The 18446-nt window shown below is 39.2% G+C and overlaps 1 protein-coding gene across 1 annotated transcript in view; it reads left to right on the forward strand.

Annotated features, from left to right (window-relative positions):
* Window positions 1-2067: 2067 nt before the first annotated feature.
* LRRC49 (leucine rich repeat containing 49) overlaps window positions 2068-18446 on the forward strand; it is a 148998-nt gene continuing 132619 nt past the window's right edge. Inside the window, exons 1-2 of the mRNA XM_080808685.1 lie at window positions 2068-2135; window positions 15777-15843. The gene's annotated coding sequence lies outside the window, so the exon portion shown is untranslated. The remainder of the gene's footprint in view (window positions 2136-15776; window positions 15844-18446) is intronic.

The following is an 18446-nucleotide window of genomic DNA, read 5'->3' on the forward strand; positions in this document are numbered from 1 at the left end:
CTCGATCCCGGGACTCCAGGATCATGGTCTGAGCCTAAGGCAAATGCTTAACTGACTGAGCCACCCAGGCGCCCCCATCCAAGAGCAAATTGTTAAGCAAACTTCTTACATTAGCAGTGCACACCTGACAGTGACTTGTCCTAGACCATCTTTGTGTGTAGTTGGGAAAAAGGTCTCTGGAGGGTGCAGTGTGTTGTATTGTAGGCAGAGCAGAGGGCGCTAACTCTCAGGATGGTTTTGTAGTATTGGTGTTACAGCATCAAGTAGGAAATACAGAGGCACAGGTTTTGTCCAATATACATCTGGTATTAGGGCCAGAGGTGTAGCAACTCAGGGATTTTGTAGCCAGAACACTGCCCCTGCCCTGAGAAAGCTCTGGCTTATTGTGTGTGTGTGTTTGCTTGTTTTACTGCATGGCAGGCACTTAGGGGTTCAGGGGGTGGACAAGTGAGCTTGGGTCTTAGTCACTTGATTTGGAATCTGAGAAAGTGACTTTATTTCAAGCTATAGTAACTTAGATGAGAGGGAGGTCCGAGATTATTTATTTTCCTTTCTCGGTGATGACTGACTCAGAAATTGGATGAACTAGAAGCTGGGGGTATTGGTAAGTTTAATTGAGAAATAGAGGAAGACTGAAGCAGGAAAAGTTTTTGAGACAAAGTTTTTGGCTAAGCTGATAAGTATATAAATTTTAAACTAGAATACTTGTCATTTATTAATTTATAAGTTATAAGACAAGGAGGAAATGTGATAGTATTGAATGCATGAAATGAATTCTAAATACTAAGCACACATTAAAACAATTCAACTATTGTCTGTTATGTTTTACTTTTCTTCTGTTATAAAGCAATTTTTTCCAGGGTGTGTTTTTAAACATCGTATCTTTGTCAACTGTTTGTATTCAGTCATTTCTTTGTGCTAATCACATTTTCTCTATAAATGAGGACTATTCTGATCCCATTCACAATTTCACTCATGCTTGTAGAATTCTGATTAATTTTCTTTAAAGGTTACATTTGCTTGATTTTTACTAAAAGAAAATAGTTCTAGTAAGTCTCTCCATTTGAGTTGTCCACACACTGACCAAAGCAGTGACGTTTTCCTTGCACACTGTTGAAAACCTCAGAGTGGAATCACTCCTCTCTGGCCATTACAGTAGTGGAATTCTTAGTATTTACTCCACATGTAAGACATAACTTTTTGTGTAATAGAGGCTTTAGTGTTTCAGATATAGCTGAAAGCTTGTATTAGTAAGGTTTCATCCTATCCTATAGCATTCTAAATGTTCTGAAAAGTCTAAAGTTAATGTTGAACATGTAAACATTCTTAAAATCTAAGCTTCTGGGGAAATGTGTTATGAGGACTGCCTTCCTATTAATGGATTTCAGGGTAAAACTGTTTCCATCAAAGTGAACTGTAGGTGGCTGAATTTCTTGCTTTCCCTAACATGTCATCCAGCTTAAGAGTCTGATTTTGTGAGAGACCTGTGTATAAATTGTTGGTTTTTTTTTCTCCAATGACTTAGTTTCCTGGGCAGTCTTTGTATCAGTGGCTTGATGGCAAGGGCCTCTATTGCGTTATGTAACATGGCTCTTTGAATAATTTCAATTTTCAGAAGGTAGTTACATTGAGTGTTTTGTGATGTTAAGCCAATTTTATGTGACGTAATTGATATTGGAGATTTTTTTTAATAAAATGAGAGTTTAGACTTAATTTTCATAATTGCCCTTGTTGAATTAAATTGTCTTTTATAGAAATGATTTACAATTAGGTCTAAGATACTCAGTTCCTGGAGGCAAGAAGTGGTGCTGTTCATCTTTTTTTCTCCTCACAGTGTGGGAGCACAAATATACTATTAATAATATTTGTAATAAAAAGAGGAGGCATGTTGTCACATTGAAACTTTATTCACTTTTTAAAATGTTTTCTAGGCAAAAGCTGACTGTGTGTCCTATCATTGATGGAGAAGAACACCTTCGTTTGTTGAACTTCCAACACAATTTTATAACTCGGATCCAAAATATTTCTAATCTACAGAGGCTAATATTCTTGGATTTATATGATAACCAAATTGAAGAAATCAGTGGGCTTTCTACTCTGAGATCCCTCCGTGTCCTTCTGCTGGGGAAAAACAGGTAATCTTCGTAGAATAATTGATTTGTTTATTTACTTAGAGCTAATGTGGAGACTTCTGGTGTTTAGATACTGTTAAGAAACTGATAGATTGAAAAAAGATACAAATTGACTAAAATTTAGTAAGATTATTTGAATGGTTTAAGATTCAGCCATAATTTATTTTATGAGATTCAATCTGAGAGTCAAACCAAATAATATTTATTGAATGTGTATTTTATTATTTCCATTGCTTCCCAGTGCCATATCTTAGGTGGAAGTAAATAGCAGACTTTCACCTTAACTTTATGTTTTCTTGGGCTATCTTGTAAGTGTGTGTACTCACTTTAGGCTTATGTGTGTTTCACCTGGAATTCCTCCCAGTGCTTGACTGGGGTAGATATTTGGTATTTCATGTTTGTCAGATCACTGATTAATTCTCGTTCAGATGATGTTTTTGGTATATATTTAATATTACATCCTATATGAACTTGCTCAGTTCTTTTTGTAAGGTTCTGTTATGTATGAAATTACACAATTTCTGACTAATTTCCTTGATACTCGTCTATGACTTTTCTCTCCATTCTGTTTTTCTGGATGGCTTTTGCAGTGTCTACAAAGAAGGACTGTTTAGTGAACTCCAAATATGATTTTTGTATTCTCAAATGATGAATTTTAGATACAGTATTATCCCCAATCTCAGTTCCACTCCCTCCCACCTCCTCCCTGATGGCATGATCTTGAATTTCCTCTTTATTCTCACTGGCCAATGGTAATATAAGGAACTTTTTCCAAGATCGTGCCCCAGAATCCTAGACTCTTGTCTGTTCCCTGTGGTTTCTTGAAAGTTTCTAGCAATGTAGTTTATCACCTATCTTTGGTTCAGGCGTTAAACTGAGCATTATGGCAGCTGGAGGGAATTTGGGGAAATTATAGGAGTATGGAGTCTTAGAGCATAATTGACCTCAGAGATCAGTTCTCTCATTTCACAGATGAAGAAATGGAGATGTAAAGGGACTTTGCAAGGTTAGATGTGTATAAACTGTACACCATAGGAGTACCCCAGTGGAGCAATTTAGTGAGTAAAGTAAGAAGTCAACTTTTCATAAATTTAAGGCATTCCCTTCAAGGGGCTGCTCCCTGTTCTCTCCCTCAGAGATTTCTTAACTAGTTCCTGATCCTTGGAGTTTTTTAATTTGTTTCTATTTATTCTTTAGCACTATTGCCTTACGCCTTCTTTTCAGTCCTGGAGTATTTCCTAGTGGCATTTTTAATCTCCTTTGCTAGTTTTAAAGATAGTATCTAAGAGCTTCTCCTGGGTCCCAGTGTTTTAACTCAACTCTCAGTCCACTTTTCTTCCTGCTTCTACTTTTCAGCTTCTCAGGCTTCTTGGAAATGGCCTTTTAAAGTTTTTTAAAAAATAATTTGTGGCTCAAGGACACCAGTCCATCTGAGCTTATGACCTTGCCAGAGTTCTCTTTGCTTCTCCAAGTCTAAGGGACCTAATGCCCTTTTCTCTATCCTTAACTTGGTCAAGTAAAAGCAATCTAATGCAGTCCCTTCTTCCTCGTTCTACTTCATCTTTTTGTTTGTTTTGTTTGTGTTTGGTCATATTTTACTTTATTTTTCACATAAAGAAAACAACCTTTCAGCAATTTTATTTTTTTTGTTTTTTTTATTTTTTAAAAGATTTTATTTATTTATTTTATTTTCTTTTTTTTTAAATTAAATTTTTTATTTATTTTCAGCGTAACAGTATTCATTGTTTTTTTCACCACACCCAGTGCTCCATGCAATCTGTGCCCTCCCCAATACCCACCACCTGGTTCCCCCACCCTCCCACCCCCCGCCCCTTCAAAGCCCTCAGGTTGTTTTTCAGAGTCCATAGTCTCTCATGGTTCACCTCCCCTTCCAATTTCCCTCAACTCCCTTCTCCTCTCCATCTACCCTTGTCCTCTATATTATTTGTTATGCTCCACAAATAAGTGAAACCATATGATACTTGACTCTCTCTGTTTGACTTATTTCACTCAGCATAATCTCTTCCAGTCCTGTCCATGTTGCTACAAAAGTAGGGTATTCGTCCTTTCCGATGGAGGCATAATACTCCATAGTGTATATGGACCACATCTTCCTTATCCATTCATTTGTCGAAGGGCATCTTGGTTCTTTCCACAGTTTGGCGACCGTGGCCATTGCTGCTATAAACATTGGGGTACAGATGGCCCTTCTTTTCACTACATCTGTATCTTTGGGGTAAATACCCAGCAGTGCAATTGCAGGGTCATAGGGAAGCTCTATTTTTAATTTCCTGAGGAATCTCCACACTGTTCTCCAAAGTGGCTGCACCAGTTTGCATTCCCACCAACAGTGTAAGAGGGTTCCCCTTTCTCCACATCCTCTCCAACACACGTTGTTTCCTGTCTTGCTAATTTTGGCCATTCTAACTGGTGTAAGGTGGTATCTCAATGTGGTTTTGATATGAATCTCCCTGATGGCTAGTGATGATGAACATTTTTTCATGTGTCTGGTAGCCATTTGTATGTCTTCCTTGGAGAAGTGTCTGTTCATATCTTCTGCCCATTTTTTAATATGATCATCTGTTTTATGTGTGTTGAGTTTGAGGAGTTCTTTATAGATCCTGGATATCAACCTTTTGTCTGTACTGTCATTTGCAAATATCTTCTCCCATTCCGTGGGTTGCCTCTTTGTTTTGTTGACTGTTTCTTTTGCTGTGCAGAAGCTTTTGATCTTGATGAAGTCCCAAAAGTTCATCTTTGCCTTTGTTTCCTTCGCCTTTGGAGACATATCTTGAAAGAAGTTGCTGTGGCTGATATCAAAGAGGTTACTGCCTATGTTCTCCTCGAGGATTCTGATGGATTCCTGTCTCACATTGAGATCTTTTATCCATTTCAAGTTTATCTTTGTGTATGGTGTAAGAGAATGGTCAAGTTTCATTCTTCTACATATAGCTGTCCAGTTTTCCCAGCACCATTTATTGAAGAGACTCTTTTTTCCACTGGATATTTTTTCCTGTTTTGTCGAAGATTATTTGACCATAGAGTTGAGGGTCCATATCTGGGCTCTCTACTCTGTTCCACTGGTCCATGTGTCTGTTTTTATGCCAGTACCATGTTGTCTTGGTGATCACAGCTTTGTAGTAAAGCTTGAAATCAGGTAACGTGATGCCACCAGTTTTATTTTTGTTTTTCAACATTTCCTTAGCAATTTGGGGTCTCTTCTGATTTCATACAAATTTTAGTATTATTTGCTCCAGCTCTTTAAAAAATACTGGTGGAATTTTGATCGGAATGGCATTAAAAGTATAGATTGCTCTGGGCAGTATAGACATTTTAACGATGTTTATTCTTCCAATCCAAGAGCATGGAATGGTCTTCCATCTTTTTGTGTCTTCTTCAGTTTCTTTTAGGAGTGTTCTGTAGTTCCTCGAGTACAGATCTTTAACCTCTTTGGTTAGGTTTATTCCGAGGTATCTTATGGTTCTTGGTGCTATAGTGAATGGAATCGATTCTCTAATTTGCCTTTCTGTATTTTCATTGTTAGTGTATAAGAAAGCCACTGATTTCTGGACATTGACTTTGTATCCTGCTACATTACTGAATTGCTGTATGAGTTCTAGTAGTTTGGGGGTGGAGTCTTTCGGGTTTTCCATATAAAGAATCATGTCATCTGCGAAGAGAGAGAGTTTAACTTCTTCCTTGCCAATTTGGATACCTTTTATTTCTCTTTGTTGTCTGATTGCTGTTGCTAGGACTTCTAATACTATGTTGAACAAGAGTGGTGAGAATGGGCATCCTTGTCATGTTCCTGATCTCAATGGGAAGGCTGCAAGCTTTTTCCCATTGAGGATGATATTTGCTGTGGGTTTTTCATAGATAGATTTGATGAAGTTCAGGAATGTTCCCTCTATCCCTATACTTTGAAGCGTTTTAATCAGGAACGGATGCTGGATTTTGTCAAAAGCTTTTTCTGCATCAATTGAGAGGATCATGTGGTTCTTCTCTCTTCTCTTATTGATTTGTTCTATGACATTGATTGATTTGCGAATGTTGAACCATCCTTGTAACCCAGGGATGAATCCCACCTGGTCATGGTGGATAATCTTTTTAATGTGCTGTTGGATCCTGTTTGCTAGGATCTTGTTGAGAATCTTAGCATCCATATTCATCAGTGATATTGGTCTGAAATTCTCCTTTTTGGTAGGGTCTTTGCCTGGTTTGGGGATCAGGGTAATGCTGGCTTCATAAAAAGAGTCTGGAAGTTTTCCTTCTGCTTCAATTTTTTGAAACAGCTTCAGGAGAATAGGTATTATTTCTTCTTTGAAAGTTTGATAGAATTCCCCAGGGAATCCGTCAGGTCCTGGGCTCTTGTTTTTTGGGAGGTTTTTGATCACTGCTTCAATCTCGTTACTAGATATCGGTCTATTCAGGTTGTCAATTTCTTCCTGGTTCAATTTTGGGAGTTTATAGTTTTCCAGGAATGCATCCATTTCATCTAGGTTGCTTAGCTTATTGGCATATAACTGTTGATAATAACTTCTGATGATTGTTTCTACTTCCTTGGTGTTAGTTGTAATCTCTCTCTTTTCATTCATAATTTTATTAATTTGGGCTTTCTCTCTTTTCTTTTGGATTAGTGTGGCCAGTGGTTTATCGATCTTATTGATTCTTTCAAAAAACCAGCTTCTAGTTTCATTGATACGTTCTACTGTATCTCTGGTTTCTACCTCATTGATCTCTGCTCTAATCTTGATTATTTCCCTTCTTACGTGTGGAGTTGGTTTGATTTGTTGTTGATTCTCTAGTTCTTTAAGGTGTAGAGACAGCTGGTGTATTCTGGATTTTTCAATTTTTTTGAGGGAGGCTTGGATGGCTATGAATTTCCCCCTTAGGACCGCCTTTGCTGTATCCCATAGGTTTTGGAGTGAAGTGTCTTCATTCTCATTGGTTTCCATAAATTGTTTGAGTTCTTCTTTGATCTCTTGGTTGATCCAAGCATTCTTAAGCAAGGTGGTCTTTAGCTTCCAGGTGTTTGAGTTCCTTCTGAACTTTTCCTTGTGATTGAGCTCCAGTTTCAAAGCATTGTGATCTGAGAATATACAGGGAATAATCTCAGTCTTTTGGTATTGGTTGAGCCCTGATTTGTGACCCAGTATGTGGTCTATTCTGGAGAAGGTTCCATGTGCACTTGAGAAGAATGAGTATTCTGTTGTTTTAGGGTGGAATGTTCTGTATATATCTATGAGGTCCATCTGGTCCAATGTGTCATTCAATGCTCTTATTTCTTTATTGATTTTCTGCTTCGATGATCTGTCTATTTCTGAGAGAGGCGTGTTAAGATCTCCTACTATTAATGTATTCATATCAATATGACTCTTTATCTTGATTAATAGTTTTCTTATGTAATTGGCTGCTCCCATATTGGGGGCATAGATATTTACAATTGTTAGATCATCTTGGTGGATAGTCCCTTTAAGAATTATGTAGTGTCCTTCTGTATCTCTGACTACCGTCTTTAGTTTAAAATCTAATTTATCTGATATGAGAATCGCTACCCCGGCCTTCTTTTGAGGCCCATTGGCATGAAAGATGCTTCTCCATCCCTTCATTTTCAGTCTGGGTGTATCTTTAGGTTCAAAATGGGTCTCTTGTAGACAACATATGGATGGGTCCTGTCGTTTTATCCAATCTGCAACCCTGTGTCGTTTTATGGGCGCATTTAGGCCATTCACATTGAGAGTGATTATTGAGAGATACGTTTTTATTGACATTGTGTTATTTTTGAAGTCTTTCTTTCTGTCGATTGTCTCTATATTTCTGTTCAATGCTATTCTTAGGATTTTTCCTCTTTTATAGAACCCCCCCTTAATAGTTCCTGCAGTGTCGGCTTGGTGGTTGCATAGTCTTTTAAGCCTTGCCGGTCTTGGAAACTCTTTCTCTCTCCATCCATTTTGAATGTCAGTGTTGCTGGATAAAGTATTCTTGGCTGTATGTTCTTCTCATTTAGTGCCCTGAATATATCTTGCCAGCCGTTTCTGGCTTGCCAGGTCTCTGTGGACAGGTCTGACGTTATTCTGATGGGCTTTCCTCTGTACGTAAGGAGCTTCTTTGTCCTAGCGGCTTTCAAGAGATTCTATCTACAATTATGATTCCTCAATTTTACTATGAGGTGCCTGGATGTTTTTTTGGAATTTATAATCTTGGGGGGAGACTGTTCTGCCTCTAGTATATGAACACTTGTTCCATTCGCAAGATTGGGAAAATTTTCATGAAGAACTTGTTCCACTATATCTTCTAGACTTCTTTCTTTCTCCTCCCCTTCAGGGATTCCAATAATTCTGACGTTGGAACGTTTCATGGCATCATTTATTTCCCTGATTCTGTTTTTGTGGCTTCTAAGCTGTTTGTTCCAGGCTTCCTCCTGATCCTTTCTCTCTATCTGTTTGTCCTCCAGATCACTAATTCTATCTTCTGTCTCAGTTACCCTAGCTTTTAGAGAATTTAGATTAGATTGGAACTCATTGAGAGCGTTTTGAACCTCATCCCTGGTGGCCTTCAGCTCTGCCCTAACATTATGAACATCATTCCTGGTCGCTTTCAGTTCTGCCCTAATCAGTTCCGTTTGGTCATCCATGGCTTTCTCCAACTTAGCTATTGCCTGGATAATTGTTAGCCTGAATTCTCTTTCTGACATATTGTCTATGTTGATAGCCGCTAGCTCTGTTGCAGAAGGCCCATCCTCTGTATTTTTCTTCTGTTGGGGATTCCTCCTCCTAGTCATTTTGGTGAGAGATGACTGGACAGATGTAGCTGGATGTATCGACCGTGGTGCCGTCAAGGTGCACCCTGGAACGCTTCTGAGCACTCAGGATTCCCCACCCAAACGAGAGAAAAAAGAAAAGAAAAAGAAAAAAGAAAGAGAAAGAGACAGAGACAGGAAAAAAAGGGAAGATAAAAGAGAAGGTTCAGCCCAAATGGGCCCCAGGGTAAGATTTATGACGTATACAAACAAAAACAGACAAACAAAAAGACTGGTAAAAGTATATGACGAGAGAAAATATATATATATATAAGCAAAAAAAGTAAGAGCCTCGTCAAAAAGAACCCCAAGTAAAAGATTTATATACTATCAGGACAAACATAAATACACAGAGACACTGGCAGAAGAAAAAGATGGGAGCATGGTTATAGATTCTCAGTGTGGGCGAGGAAGGTTATTTTGATTCTTCCTGGATGTATCTTGATATCTTTGTTAAAGGACTCAACTTTCCTAAGAAAAAGGGGGATTAAAAATTGGTTTACCTTTAGGGGTAGCATTGATTGGAGAAGGGGGTTACCTTGAAGTTTAACTCTATATGAATATTAGAAAATAAAAATAAAAAAGGAATAAACTGGACTAAACTAAACTAAAATTTTTTTTAAAAATTAAAAAAATAGAAAAGCAAAAGAAAAACACATGTGTATGTATCAAAAAATTCAGGTTAGAAGTTTATTATGGAATTTGATGTACTGGACATCTCACTGTGATGGTAAATAGGTTAAAAAATTATCTATATAAAAAAGGAAAAAAAATGAACCAGAATAGTGGGAATGAATTAAAAATAAAAGTTGTATCTATGAAGTAGTGGTGGTTGTTCTCTTGTAGTCTTTTTTTTTTTTTTCTTTCCTGATTTGTTTTCTGGGGGGAGGGGGCTGCCACGTGGGTTTTCAGTCAATGACGTTCCCTGAGTCAAGTCCTCCAGCCCCCGTCAAGGGGGTGGGCTCTGAGGAAAACAGTTTTTTCAGGCTTTTGTTCTCTGGAGGTTTTTATGTTTGTTCACTTCTTTTCTCTCGCCTTGACAGCTTTTGATGGTTTTTGGAGGTTTAGAGGAAAGCAAACTGCATCCCGACCTCCCTCTCAGAGAGAAGCCTCAGTCTGCTCCCCTGCAGGTGCTGCAGCCGCTGGGCCGCTGGCAGAGCAGGTTCTAAGTCGAGGTCCCTGTAAGTCGCGGTCCCTGGGGGCGCAGGATCTCCTGCTTGTATGCAAAACCACTGCAGCCGCAGCTGTCTGGGCAGCTCCAGACCGCCAGAGAGGTTCCAAGCAGCGATCGCACACTGAGATTTTCCCGCTGGCTGGGGCTGGGACTGCCTGGTCTTTCCAGGTCTAAGGGTGCAGGGCTTGCGCGCACCTCTCCCAGGGGAGGTTGTGGGGTGCTGGCGTCTCCAGCTCTCGGACGGCCTGGGTCCCAGAACACCATGCTGGGCGTTCGTGCACCTCTCTCAGGGGAGGGTGAGGCGCGCGTATCTCAGGCAAGGTGCACTTTCTGCCGTCTGGTGTGGCTCCCAGCCCCTCAGGGGAGCCGGACTCCACTCGTTCTTGGGCGCGCTGGCAGCTCAGGAGCCAAGACCTGGTTTCTCCGCCGCACTCTCTGGATCAGCGCCAGGGGAGGCTGTCCTGGGTCTGGGGACTTAAGCCCCTGTCCCTAGCCGCCCCGATTCCCACAATTTCCCCCCGCGATCCTTTGCTCTTTTGAGTGCTTTCAACCAGACTCCAAGTTAATGCTGGTCCCCAGACGCAGGGCACTCTCGTATTGGGGTATTATTTTCCAATCGGTCACCTCTGGTGGCTCCCTCCCCCTTTTGTTTATCTTCCAATATTCAGTCCGACGTTCCCACTCCACTTTACCTGCCCACTGGCATCTTCTTACCCCCGTAGAGATCCAGACGTGTATAATTCTGATCTCAGGCTGATTTCATGGGTGATCGGAGTTCTTTGGTAGGTAATCAGCTCACTTTAGGGTACAGGTTGAAAAGGCGCCTCCTCCTACTTCCCCGCCATCTTGTCTCCCCCTAAAGATTTTATTTATTTATTTGACAGAGAGAGATCACAAGTAGGCAGAGAGGCAGGCAGAGAGAGAGGAGGAAGCAGGCTTCCTGCCGAGCAGAGAGCCCGATGCGGGGCTCAATCCCAGGACCCCGGGATCATGACCTGAGCTGAAGGCAGAGGCTTTAACCCACTGAGCCACCCAGGCGCCCCCTTTCAGCAATTTTAGAGCTGTTAGTGTTAGTACTCGAATAAAAAAGAAAGTCAGAAACAAGTTTCCATATTCTTCCCAAATGCGTGTTTCTGAAGTATCAGAACAATGCAAATCTGCCTCCTGTTCCCGGGTCAGCTCTGTGAGCCTTGAAGATCCAAATCTAACCTGAGGCAGACCTTTAGTGAACTTCAGGCAAATCTGGCTGAGAAATGCTCCAGGAGAGAGGAGCTCATTTGCTACCCTGTCTCCCCAGGTTCCTCTAGGATGATCTGTTGCCCCCTGCTGGGCGAGTCCAGGAAGTTTTCTCCCTCTCACTTTGCAAAGCAGCACCATCTTTTAGTCCAAGACAGTGGAACCAGATGTTAATATCCACGGCTACCATATTCCTCCAAGTTCAAGCAGCTCCAACAAAGATTTCTACCCCAAAGCTAGAACACCTGTGCTCATATTCTGTATATGAGGTTTATGTTGTTACCGAAGAACACCCAGCCCCTCTGTACCACTGTGCTACTGAAGTTCTTGCCATCTCACTCTTCTGCTTTCTGTGTTCCTGTTTGTCCTTGTGAGAGCTTCTGGAGGCCTCAGGATCACAGGCTAACGGGTAGAACTTCTTTGCATTTTTTTCTTATCACCCAGAACTATAGATCCAAAATCTCCACCAGGCTCTAGGATTCCATATTCCTTTCTGGTTGCTTCTTTGAAGGTTTCCACTTAAGGATTTGTCTCTAACACCTGAAAAGCCTAGCCTTCATATAGATTCTGCAGTGGGGTCCTTATGCAGGCCTCATTGTCATAATGTAGCCTGCAGAGATGGATTCTGACGTATGCCTGGGGGTCTGTAAGTGCTGATGTGATTGGCGAGGCTTGTCTTTTCCTAGTTTCAGTCCATTTAATGGGAGAACTTCCTTTTAAAAAACATCTTTTAGGTCATATTGAGAACTGACTAGGATTTTGCAGGTTCCTCAGATCAATACCTCATCTGACCAGTGGTCTCCTGGCCAACTGATACCTTCATCTGCTTCTGAATTCTTTAGAACTAGATCTTTTTCTTAGGTCATTTCAGGTGCTGGGGTTGGGGAAGGAATCTATGATAAAGGCACTTCATGAAGACAAGACACCAAGATGTTTGGTTGGTCTTGGGTTTCATTGACAGCAAGCGACTTACATATTTTTTTCCCTATTCCCTTTTCCTGGGCAATCCAAATCTGAAATGAGAATAATAAAGCCACTATGTGTCAAAGCTAAAAGAATGCTTGAAGTCCCAATATATAGGTAGTTTTTACTAGATAGCTTAACGGTATGCGAGGCCCTGGTGGACTTCTGTGAGAAGACTTACTGCACATGAAGGTCTCTATGATTGAAGTACCTTAAAACTGCCCAGTTTCTGATAAATACAGAAACAGAATGCATTGATCCTCCAAATCAGAAAACTTTAGGCTGACACAATCTCTATCCTACATGTATAATTTTCAAAATGTTAAAAGTAAAATTCTCAGACAAATGTAATTACAAGCCAATGTAATTATTATGTAATATTGGTATATGACATTACAGAGTTTGGGCTATAATCACTAGTAAATAGTTAGATGATCCTTAGATAGGCTTGTTCACAGTGCTTTGATATGAACTGAAAGGACATGCAGTCACTCCTTTGCCTTATTTCCAAATTTTGGTTATCTATGCTGAGTAGTACTCTTTCTTCTTCTTTCTCTTCTTCTTCTTCTTTTTTAAAGATTTTATTTATTTGAGAGAGAGAGAGAGATCATAAGCAGAGGGGAAGGGTAGAGGGAGAAACAGACTCTCTGCTGAGCAGGGAGCCCTATGTGGTACTCGATCCCAGGACTCTGGGATCATGACCTAAGCCGAAGGCAGAGGCTTTAACCCACTGAACCACCCAGACGCCCAGCACTCTTTCTTCTATACTCACCATATCATAGTTTATAAAATTGGTATTTATACTATGTTTTTTCACTTGAATATATTTTATTATTTACATCTTCCCATATCATTAAATGTTCTTTGAAAAAACACATTTTTTGAAAATATATTTTAAGTGTTACATAATATAGACGGATGTGTAATAATTTATTTAATATTTCCCATGTGTTAGACATTTACATCGTGTCCCTCTTTTTTCTCTTTTTTTTTTGCTGTGATAATGCTGTAGTAACCATCCTCATCCATAAATCTTTGTCTGCATCTCTGATTATTTCCTTAGAATATGCTTTAGTATTTTCTAAGTAGGTGAGTTCATCGTCATGAAACTCGTATGAAAGGAGAGTTGAGATTTGATGAAAGAGGTCTATATTTTAAGGGTAATAATTCTCAAAATGTGATCTCTGGCCCAGCCGCATCAGCACCACCCAGGAACATGTTAGAAATGCAAATGTTTAGACCCTGTCCCAGAAACTCTGGAGGGAGCTCAGCAATATATAATTTAGCCAGCCCTGCAGATGATTGTGATACTCACAGAAGTTCGAGAACCACTGTTTTAGGGAATGTGAGCTTGGCAGTATCAAAGAGTTGCGTATAAGTCTTCTCTAATAGCTGGGAGATCAGATTGCTGTTAGAGAGCATCACTCTTTCCTAAGCCATATTATTAGGGTATTTTAATTTTCTCCAACTGTTCTAGATATTTCAAGAGCAAAGCAGGTGAAGAACAACTTTATCAAAAGTTTTGTCTGTTTTCTTATCTGATAGTGTTGGATAAGCTTGAGAAATTCTTTCAAAATACTAAGGAAAGGGACACCTGGGTGGCTCAGTTGGTTAAGCATCTGCCTTCAGCTCAGGTCATGATCCCGGGGTCCTGGGATTGAGTCTCACGTCGAGCTTCCTGCTCAGTGTGGAGCCTGCTTCTCCCTCTGCCTGCTGCTCCCCCTGCTTGTGCTCTCTCTCTCTCTCTTTCTCTGGGAAATAACCCAATAAAATCTTTAAAAAATAAAATAAAATAAAATACTAAGGAAAAATAGGGATAGGAAGAACAAAAGATAAGATGGGGGTAGTGGTGTGGTTGTGTGTGTGTGTGTGTGAGAGAGAGAAAGAGAGGGGAGAACTGTTGTCACATTGTGATGGGCCATAGCAGGTGTATGATAAATATTTTTATACACCCAATTGAATTAAATTGGTTATAGTGATATAATTCTGGGTCTGGCAATGATGTAAGATGGCTTAGATGGAAATTCTCGAAGTTTAAACTGGCATTGTGTTTGTGTGGCGATCAGCATGTATGAAGTTTCAAGGGATGATCCAGGTTCCAGAGAACCATTTAGGAAGGTGGAAATGGTTCTTTGAGGCAGTAAGCACTGACAGCAGAAATAAATAGTGATAGGCTGATGATGATCAAGGTGGATTACATGGGCTTCATTTCTGCCCTTTCTTTGCCGTTGCTCCTTTCCCGCTACTGAATTATGACAGTGGGAGAAAGTAGGATCTGTAGGAGGGGGGGAAAAAAGGGAAGTAGTTTTTGTTTTGTTTTGTTTTGTTTGAACTGCCCAGTTGGAGGCAGTTGGATGGGTAAGGTAGCCAGAAAAAATAGGAATGAGGGAGACAATGGGTGGGCCCCAATCATTAAGGGATATAAGAGGGGGCATTTTAGAGATAAATTTTTTTTAGTTTTAGCTTTTCACAAGATGGCAAATCAGAAATTCCAAGTATTCAGAAACTGAGCAGGTCCAGTAGAAAACATTTGAGTGGCGCCTAATTTGTCTCTGATAAATAATCCTCTTATGAATACTCTCATACATAAAACTCATCCATTTAGTTAGTATGTGTTTACTTATTCATTAAACAAATATTTCTTGGGTTCCTACTCAGTTCCAGTCCCTTTTATAACTGATGGGGATAGAGCAGAGAATATGTTGAATTTCTGTGCTCTTGAAGCTCACAATTTGGTTTGAGGAAGGAGATCGTAAGAAGGTAAACACATAAACAATATAATTTTAGGCAAAGATAGGTGCAATGAAGTCAATTAAAGCAGGGGAAGGAGAGAATAATTAGGAATAGGAAGGGGGAATGAAGGATGCTAAGTTCCAGGTGAAGAACATTGCGAAAGAAGGAGCAGTGAGGATAAACACCCCAAGGCAGAAATGAACTTGTCAGATTAGAGCTAGCAAGAAAGCCCATGTGGCTAGAGCAGAGAGAGCCTGAGCCATGGTAGGAGATTAAGGCTGGAGGAAGAGTCAGCAGCCATCAGGTTTAGGGGCTTGAGAACTGAGGTAAGGAGTTTAGATCATATTCTGAAGGGAACCGCCTTAAATAAGTGCCTCATCCTATGGTTCTTAGAAGTATAATTGCTTTTGCCTAAAGATACAACTTTTAACCTGTCTTTGGGACATTTCCCCCAATGGGATTGCATCTTTAACATTATAATTAAATCAATAGGAAGTATGTTTTTGTCTTATATTTATATAGATAATATAATATAATATATATTTATATATAATTACATGTAATCTCTCTATACATACATATTTATATAGATTTGTCTATACTATAGCTCTGTCTATATCTGCCTACTTATCTATAGAGAGAAATAGTAATTAAAATGAGTTATGTATGCCTTAGCATGTTTTGATTTACAATAAATATGATACATCCATATTTCTACTCTATTTATTTTGATTTTCAGAATCAAGAGAATTTCAAATCTAGAGAACCTCAAAAGCTTAGATGTCCTGGACCTTCATGGAAATCAGGTATTGTAAAGCCCCTCTGTTTCTTTCTTTTCAGGAAAAAAGTCTGGGAAAGTTTGGTATCATAAAAGTTTCAACAATGGTACTTGTGTTTGAAGTATTTCAAGAGTTACTTTACTGATTTACTGAAATTTCTAAGGTATTAAACCCTTTTATTTAAGATATGGTAATTCCTTAGCAGTAAATGACAGATGAAACTTGTAAAAACATTTGGAATCCTGAATAGTTATGATAATTTCATTTCTTATTTAGTCTTTTATTTTTTGTTATTTTATTTTATTTATTTGACAGAGAGAGAGAGAGAGAGAGAGAACATGAGTAGGGGCAGGGGCAGAGGGAGAAACAGGCTCCCCACTGATCAGGGAGCCCGACACAGGGCTCAATCCCAGGACCCTGGGATCATGACCTGAGCTGAAGACAGACGTTTAACTGACTGAGCCACCCACGTGCCCCTAGTCTTTTATTATTTTTAAAACATATTTTCCAACCCTAGCCTAACAACTAGAATATTACTGAAGATTTTCTTCTACTTAGGTATTCCCCCTTTATTCTGAGGCTACCACTATCCAGGATTTCACATTTATCATCCCCTTGTGGATTTTTAAAGTCGGTTTTATTACATATGTGTGTCTAAATAATACCTTGTTTAGTAGTACCATGTTGTAATTTTTAAAAAGTATCATACTATATATTGTCATCTAGTGTTGGCTTTTTGCATACAACATTAGCTTACTGAGATTAATATATTTTGATTAACTATAGTTTGTCCCTTTTTGCTGTTGTAAGTTCCATGGAATGATTATATGAAAATTTTTTTTCTCCAGTGTATTATTGATGGACATTTGGGTTGTTTCCTCTTGTTTGTTTGTTTCCTTTTATGAATAGCACTTCTAAGAGCATTCTTGTATGGGTTTCTTCCACATATCATATGTACTCTAGGGTATACTGTATAGGGTATATATATACCTATATATAGGCATAATTGTTTTCCAGAGTGGTTGTACCAGTTTATACTCCCACCAGTAAGGCAGGATAAATCCTGTTGCTTCATATTCTTTTCAACATTTGGAATCGTTATACTTCTTTTTTTTTTATGACTCAGGGATTAATCAAGTCATACATGCAAAACATACTGCTAATTGCATTAGTGCAAGATCTATGTAAAATCACCCCACAATTCTACAACTGTCAATTTAAAAAAATGTTGTCCTAGTAGTTGAAAGGTCCAACCTTATATTCTTGCCAGTGTGTAAGTTGTACAGAACTTCATTAGCATGAGCACAGGTCTCCAGAACCTCACAGACCCAGAGGAAGATGGTTCGGCAGAGCAACAGGAAGTGTGTGTCCAGGGGGGTGAGACAAAGAGGAGGGTCAGCTTTAGTCAAGGTACGGTGTTGGTGATCTGACAAGACAGGGATGTTAAGAAAGTTCCTAGTTTAGGAATATCTAAAATATTTCAAAAACTGTGCAGCTGCAACACATCATTTTTGTACCTAGTTACGGGAAACAAAGGAAAGTGCTTATTAGCTTTGAATAAAGTAATAAGGAAACAAGAATGCACTTTTAGCTAATCTATAAAAAAATTTCTAATACATTATCAGAAAGATTTTATAATACAGGGAGGCAGTAAGAAGGAATTCTTTAAGAAAAGCACTAACTTAGCAACTATAGGAATGACCAGTTCAAAGATGAACTAAATGCCCAATTTCAGGAGGGATAGCAGGTCTATGACAAAGCCTAAAACGACAATGATACCAATCTTTCCTCATCACTTACTGCATTTGACAGAGATTAACCTTTTAAAATTTTATCCATGACACTTTTACTCAGTTTAATTATGCTGTGTACAGTGTAGTGTAAATTAACCTTTATATTTTGTCAAAATAACTGTCTTCATTCTTTGATCACCTCCTGTGCTGCACACACCCCGTCCGGTGCGCCCATGGCCAGACCAGATACTTCGTCAGAGGGATGTGGGAGTAAGAAGTCTGTTCAAAATCTCAGCAATAGCATATACACTAAGTTTTTTAAAAAAAAATCTCACTACAGGGGTGCCTGAGTAGCACAGTGAGTTGGGTATCCAACTCTTGGTTTCAGCTCAGGTTGTGAGATCGAACCCCAAATGGGGCTCTGTATTCAATGCAGTCTGCTTGAGATTCTCTTTTCCCTCTGCCCCTCCCCCACTCCCTGAAATAAAATAAACAAATCTTTTTAAGAATCTCACTACAAAATCAAAAAGATTGATCTAAAGAGTTTTGAGTCCTTACACTCATTTTTGTTATGATGTAAAGTCTAGTGTTAGGGAATGGATGCGGGCTGGTAAGTTACTGCTGTGCTAGATGGCAACGTTTCATGGAGGAGGCTGTGCTGCTTTCTCATCAGAAACTAGTTAGGAAGTGTCTGCATTTCCAAACTTGAGACTCTGCAGTCTCTTCTTTTTTTTTCTTAAGAAATAAAAATAAGATTTTTTTTTGGTAATGAAATATACCAAATGTGACCAGAAAATATCTTTAGGTGTTAGGGTTTTAGGGGATTTGTGTATTCTGCTTCATACTTTCCTGTGTTTTTCAGGTTTTCTGATATAAACATGTCTTTTTTTTATTATG

This window comes from Martes martes (assembly GCF_963455335.1).
Source record: "Martes martes genome assembly, chromosome: 7".
NCBI classification, from domain to species: domain Eukaryota; kingdom Metazoa; phylum Chordata; class Mammalia; order Carnivora; family Mustelidae; genus Martes; species Martes martes.